We start from the raw sequence: 6,629 nt of genomic DNA on the forward strand, positions 1-6,629 counted from the left end.
GGGCGTTACATTTCCGATGCGTGCTTGTGGTGTTCGGCCAATCACAATGCACTGGGTTAGTTGGCCAATCAGAGCAGACTGCGCTTGTCAGAGGAGGGGGCTTTGTAGAAAACGAAGCGTTTGAGAGAGGCGGGGCATTGTGTTTTTTGAACATTAAAGCATGTCAACATATTCTGTTACACCAAATACACAAAATAATGATCTTTAAAATAGCATCATATGACCCCTTTAAGTTAAAAACCTCTTAATGATGGATTTGTTTATTACAAACACGCATCTTGTGGATTATTGTGATGTTTTTATCAGCTGTTTAAACTCTCATTCTGACGGCACCCATTCACTGCAGAGGATCCATTGGTGAGCAAGTGATGTAATGCTAAATTTCACCAAATCTGTTCTGATGAAGAAACAAACTCATCTACATCTTGGATGGACTGTTTTCCATTTTCATTTTTGGTGAACTATTCCTTTGAAGCCAAGAGTTGTTCCAACATGGTCCATGATGGCCCAGGCATGTTCATAAACCTATTTTATTTTATTTTATTTAGGATCAAGCATCTTTAGGTGACGGTTCGCTTGAACAATGGTTACCCCATCAAAATCAGTGTGAGATTGTGATTCAGGAAGCATGGACAACAATACCTGAAGAAGATTCCAGCATATCATGGTCTGCATGGCTCACAAAATACTAGGATTGGGGAAGGTAATAGCATGTATCTGTTTTTTCCTTGTGTGCTGGACGAAACAGAGTGCTAAACCTGATGTCACCTGAAGTAAAAATAGACACTTGTCTTCTAGATCATGACTCGCATGCATGCCCCTGAATTAAACCATGTGATGCTGCTCTCTTTCCCCCCTTGCTCCATCTTTTGCTCTCTCTCCTCCTCTTTATTTTCTCTGTATACAATATAAACAATTCTAAGAAACGTACAATTCACTGTGCAGGCTTTTTCCACCACCCAGCTCAGAAATTATCCAGGCTTTTGGAGCTCATTTTACATTGAGAGTAACAGACATAACGTTTTGCTTGTTTCACTCATATTCACATGTAGGTAATTGTTTTCTTCATGTTTCTCTTGGGAAAGGAGAGAATGTGTGCTTTAATCACACTGCGTTTCTTCACCGCTCTGACCATCCATGTCCAGAAGAAATCCCTCTGGGCTCTTTCTGTCGTAATCTTGCTTTCTCTCTCACCGTGGTGAATTTTTTCCTGGTTGCTGGTCTTATTTGATTTGCATTGTTCTGGTGTTTTCCAGTTTGTGGGTTATTTTGAGATATTCTGTATGAAGGTCTGTTTGGTATTACTAAATGAATAAATGAGACCTTCAGTATTGATTGAAAATCAGGCTGTGCTAAATATGAATATTTACATTATACTTTTTAATACAACTTAATTTTATTGTATCATGATCAGTCTTTTAAAATGTGCCGAGAGCATTTATGGAACTAATGGTTTGTGTTAATTGAATATTGCAGTAGAAGTGCTCTTTGAAACTCTCCGATGATTGAACCTTCACATCATGTGACCCCTTACATCAGCACATTTTGGCTGCCCTTAACAGAAACGGTGAATCAATCAAAGTGTTGCCCTTGTGAGCAATATAGAGCACAGTTTTACGATCATTAAATATGAAAGACTAAAAATAAGCAATGAAGATGCTGGAAATCTACATGAAAATCATGGTTCAAGGGCAGGGGGATTCAAGAAAGATTCGTAAGTGTTTGGGTTAAAGGTAAGTAGTGCACAAACACTAACACTTCAACGCACAACATAGTTATGTAACTGAAGGAGACAGACAGCTTTTAGACCACAGTGTTTCATACCTCACTGGGCTGAGGACATTTTCAGTAACTCACTCTCTTTCACATAGTGCTTCTTGTTGTAATATTAATCCTTTTAAAAAAGGATTTCTTTTTAATTGTGTATTTATATATTTAATAGAAACAGAAATACAGAACCATTTACTCATGATCCAGTCCATAGATTGAAGTGATAGTTTATCCAAATAGGAAATTCTGTCATCATTTACTCATGGTGTTCCAAACCTGTATGCCTTTTCTTTTGTATCCTGACTGCTCTTTTCAATGTAATAAAAGTTAATAAGGATCTTCTTTTATGTTCCACAGAAAAGTGAAAGTCAGTTGTGGAACAAAATGATTAAATAATGACAGAGTTTTATTTCTATTCAACTATAGACACTTTTCACATTTCTGGGTTCTCAAAAGCCGAAGTTGTCATAGTTGAGTAAACTTCTATACCTGCCCTTACAAAAGAGGGAAAGAAAGAAAGAAAGAAAGAAAGAAAGAAAGATTGACTACATTGATCGGAAGAGAGAAAGATGTCAAATTTGCCTTCACTCCCACAGTCATTGTATTAGAAGCACTCACTAGTTTTCTGTAATTTAATGGCAAGTTAATAACAACATGTACTGTTATAAATGTGCATTGTATTTTTTAATGAATATATATATAAACTTTGCTAGATTTACTAAAAACTGTGGAAACATGTCATCACAGTATGTGAAAAGGGTTCATTTATTTTTATTATGTGGAGGCCATTGTGGAGGTCATTTTTGATCATGTGCATTTTACCAGAGCTCCATATCTTAATTGATCCTGGAAGATAAGCTTCACAAATCACTCACAGTTCTCCACTAATGCCATTACTCCCAAAAACCAAGAGCAGAAATAGCGCACCGTCCTCAAGAAAACTTTGTGCTGACTTCTCCTTCGATTTCTGTAAAAACACTGCATACAAAATCAATGAAGCATAGTCGATCTCTCTCTCTCTATCTCTTTCTCTCTCTCTCTCTATATCTCTCTCTCTCTCTCTGAAAATGCTTTGGTGGACACACAGCCTTAACGATTAGTTGTTGCAGCCCTATTATACAGTGTATAGTAAAAAGTACAATGTATACAGTGTATATAGTAGGTCTGAATAAAAAAAATACTGTTATTCTCAAAAACCAATATGTACACACTCATTTATTTAGTAATTCTAATATTTACAGAAATATAAACAAATTAAACGAAAACATATGCATATTTTAAGTATTTCAGCCTCTCAACTCTTATCCCTCTTACTTTTTGTTTGGCTTTAATACATTTTATAGTTAAATTTAGCTAAGTTCTAATTAACATTCAGTGATAAAATAAAGAAACAATATAAGAAACCTAACGTATAAAACTTTAGTTAAGGTACTAATTAAGTAACAAATAGTTAATCTTGGCAGTTTTTGAGAGAGTTCCAAAAGTAATGCTCATTTCATATGCAAAGATGTTGGCCAATCACAACAGTGGTTGTTTACATTGAAGTCTTACAGCAGACACGCCCCTTTCGATGGAGTGTTTAAATCAGACTACTAAATTCAGGGAAGAAAATGTCCATTTACATTGGGTATAGTAAAGAATAACCCCCCCCCCCTAAAATAATCACATCTTGTTTCTTTGCAGCCTGAAATGAAGAAGGACACAGTTTTTATTTTATCCAGCTGCTCTCTCTCTGTGTGTGTGTGTGTTTGCTTCATTTTCCAGGGATGAGCTGTGTTGTAGAAGAGGAACTTAATTCCATATTTCATGAAGCTATGGTCAGAAGGGTTGCATGCTTAGTGTTGTGCATACATTCCTACAACTGCATGTTTTAGTCACACCTGCACAGATTGTGAATTCCATGCTCCATGTTTCTTTCTGTGTGTGGAGGGAGGTAATTGCTGGAGCTTTGTGTTGGGCCGGGACTCAGTGCTGTCAGTAATAATCATTTATTTAGGGCTCTGTGCTTGCACATGAAGCAGTACTTTACCAGACCTCAGACAAACACTGCCCTCCTTCTCTGACCCTCATAGTTGGGTGAATAAAGGCTAATGATGTTGAGGAGCTGCTATTGAACTTAAACTGTAAAAGGTGACAGGAGATCAAAAAACTAATAACTGCCCAAACCTCACGAGGTACATCTTGTAATAAAAGTTTGCATGTACTTTAATGTGATTGGATGAATTGTAATTATGAGATTTATGCATTCAGGTCTAATTACAGAGAGAGAGAAAAGACTTAAACTTTTAAACCTGCTCCATTTGACCATGAGAGGAAAGCCCTGAGCTACTCTGAAAGGAATGAGTGGCCAGAAAGTGTATCTTAAAAGCTAATAGGCAAATAGCTAATATCTGAATGCTACAAATTTGTGTTAAAGCATTCTAGTGCTAATTTTAGAAATGCTATTTTACATACTAACTGGAAGTTTTTTGACTCGTGTATCAGTTTTAACGATGGTGTCCTTGACTTCAGTGTTAGTAGGCCAGACAGTCAGGATAAAGCTGTACTGCCATCTGTTGGTTGTAGGGTACTATTACTTTAACAAATCTAATTAAGGGACTTGTATAAAAGTTAAATGCTGGAAACTGGCTTGTACTGAACTTTGTGTGACCTCACATGCAAAAAAAATTAAAAAAATGTTACTTACCACACACGACGACAACTATTAATTCACACAATTCAAAACTGAATGATAAATGACCATCATTTTGAGTAATTTTTCAAACACTATTGTATTTATTTGGATAGCACAAATGTGATAAAAATGTAAAGAACCAATATTTTTTGCTAAACATCTACATTTTTTTAAGCAATTTTTTTCTAACACTAATGTAAATCACAGTGTGCTAGGCCCTGTTTTCTGTAAACAACGGACACAGGATCATACCTGGGCACTCTTTTCACCTCCAGCAACTCCAAAGCCCTCAAAACTATCTCACTATCTCATCTGTATGATATTCTGGCATTGATATGTATGTTCCTTGCATTATGAATACTCTGAATTTGGACATAGTAAGAGTGACTTCAGTGTTATCAGACATAAGGCTATACTGCCATCTGTTGGTTTTAGGGTACTATTACTGCCACATATTGCCTTGTGTGGAGAATGTAATCATAGGTGCATACACATCAAACCAATTCAGTTAGTATAGTGCACGTGGCCAATCATCAGTTTTGGAATAATTATAAATAAATAAATAAATAAATTAATTAATTAATTTAGGTCCTATTCAATATAGGCTAATTCAATTCAATAATTTTTCAAACACTACAAATGTCAATTGTACAGTATTTAGTGTTTATATTGAGTTAAGCAATACTAGAATTATATACTCCGCGTTAGGAGTGGGGGTTACAGTACAGTAAAGCCAACGAAGTAAATCAACGAAGAAACAAAAGTGAAAATATGAAATAAACTGGAGGGCGTGATCAACTGTAAACACTGACTCTCAAGTCATTTTCTCAGTAACCAAAAGTATCGCGATGGACGATTATCCATATCCGATCACTGCAGAGGGAGATTGGCGGCCTGAACACGCTAAAAGTGTGAAAAATAAACTTCAGATTTACTTCCAGAGTAAGAAGAAATCTCAAGGAGGAGACTGCGTCATGCAATATGATGACAAGTGCAACTCTGCTACGATTCTGTTCAAATATTCCGACAGTAAGTGCTGAACACGAAACAAGTTTAAGAGGTTAACAAAATAACATTTTATAAAAAGTTCTTTAAATTTGTGAGAGAAAAATGCTGTGTTATGATGTATCTAAGTCTAATTGTTTGTGTGCAAGGCCGAGATGGCGTGCTCTCAAAGGCAGAACACATTATTACTATTGACAATCAACAAATCAAGTTGAAAGTGTACAAACCCAACATTGGACAAAAGGTAAGTATAATTAGACTTGTTGCAAAATGTACAATTATAGCTCTACAAATCCTTTTAGACTGAGTCAAGTAAACACTATTTATGAATAATAAGGTCTATTATAGATGCAGGGGCACCATATGGTTTCTGAGCCCCCTGAACAGCATATTGACTCGGGCCCCCTCTGCGATCCCCCTTGGTAAAAATCGCGTTCCGGGCCCCCTCTCCCTCATCGGGCCATTGGAATTGTCTTAACCTTCCCCCCTGTTATGGTGCCCCTACATAGATGGTTGTCATTTCCCTATTTTCTTGAAAAAGAGTGGAGCGGAAAGAACATATAACTTACTAGACTTGTTTTGTAGCATTCTTCATTTACATAATCATACATATTTTACACTTTTGTGGTTTCAGACAGAGAAGGCATGTGGAAATCAGGAACCAAGTAAGTAAACCATCTGGACTTTGCGCTCTGGTGAATTATAATTCAAATTATTAAATGGATGCCACCTTATTGGGACAAAAGCCCTCCCTACACCTACCCTAACCCTACCTGATACTTTATTTTCAACTTTTTGATTATTTCCTTCATTTTTATTAAAAATAAATGCTTTTCTGATGTGATTTGAAATTTGAAAAGGGATAAAAAAAGCCAAAAGGCAGATTCAAACCCGGGTCGATCACGTCAAAAGGAGTAGGCTATGACACACGCTTTACCATCTACGCCACTGAATCTGACGATTGATGACCGTCTTTTGTAATGTTGACTAGCCCAATCACATGTTGGTGGGTGGAGTTAGTATAAATAGCCTCTGCCAACAAGGCAGGCTATTTGCACTTAGTGTAAATAGACACTCCGATTTTTTTTATTTTTATTCCCAACAGTTAAACAGTTGCCCACAGAAAAAAACAGGGGGTGCTGCAGCACCCTCACCAGCACCCCCACTTCCCGCGCCTATG

The sequence above is a fragment of the Sinocyclocheilus rhinocerous genome, unplaced genomic scaffold (assembly GCF_001515625.1).
Source record: "Sinocyclocheilus rhinocerous isolate Xijiao unplaced genomic scaffold, SAMN03320098_v1.1 scaffold1127, whole genome shotgun sequence".
Classification (NCBI taxonomy): Eukaryota; Metazoa; Chordata; class Actinopteri; order Cypriniformes; family Cyprinidae; genus Sinocyclocheilus; species Sinocyclocheilus rhinocerous.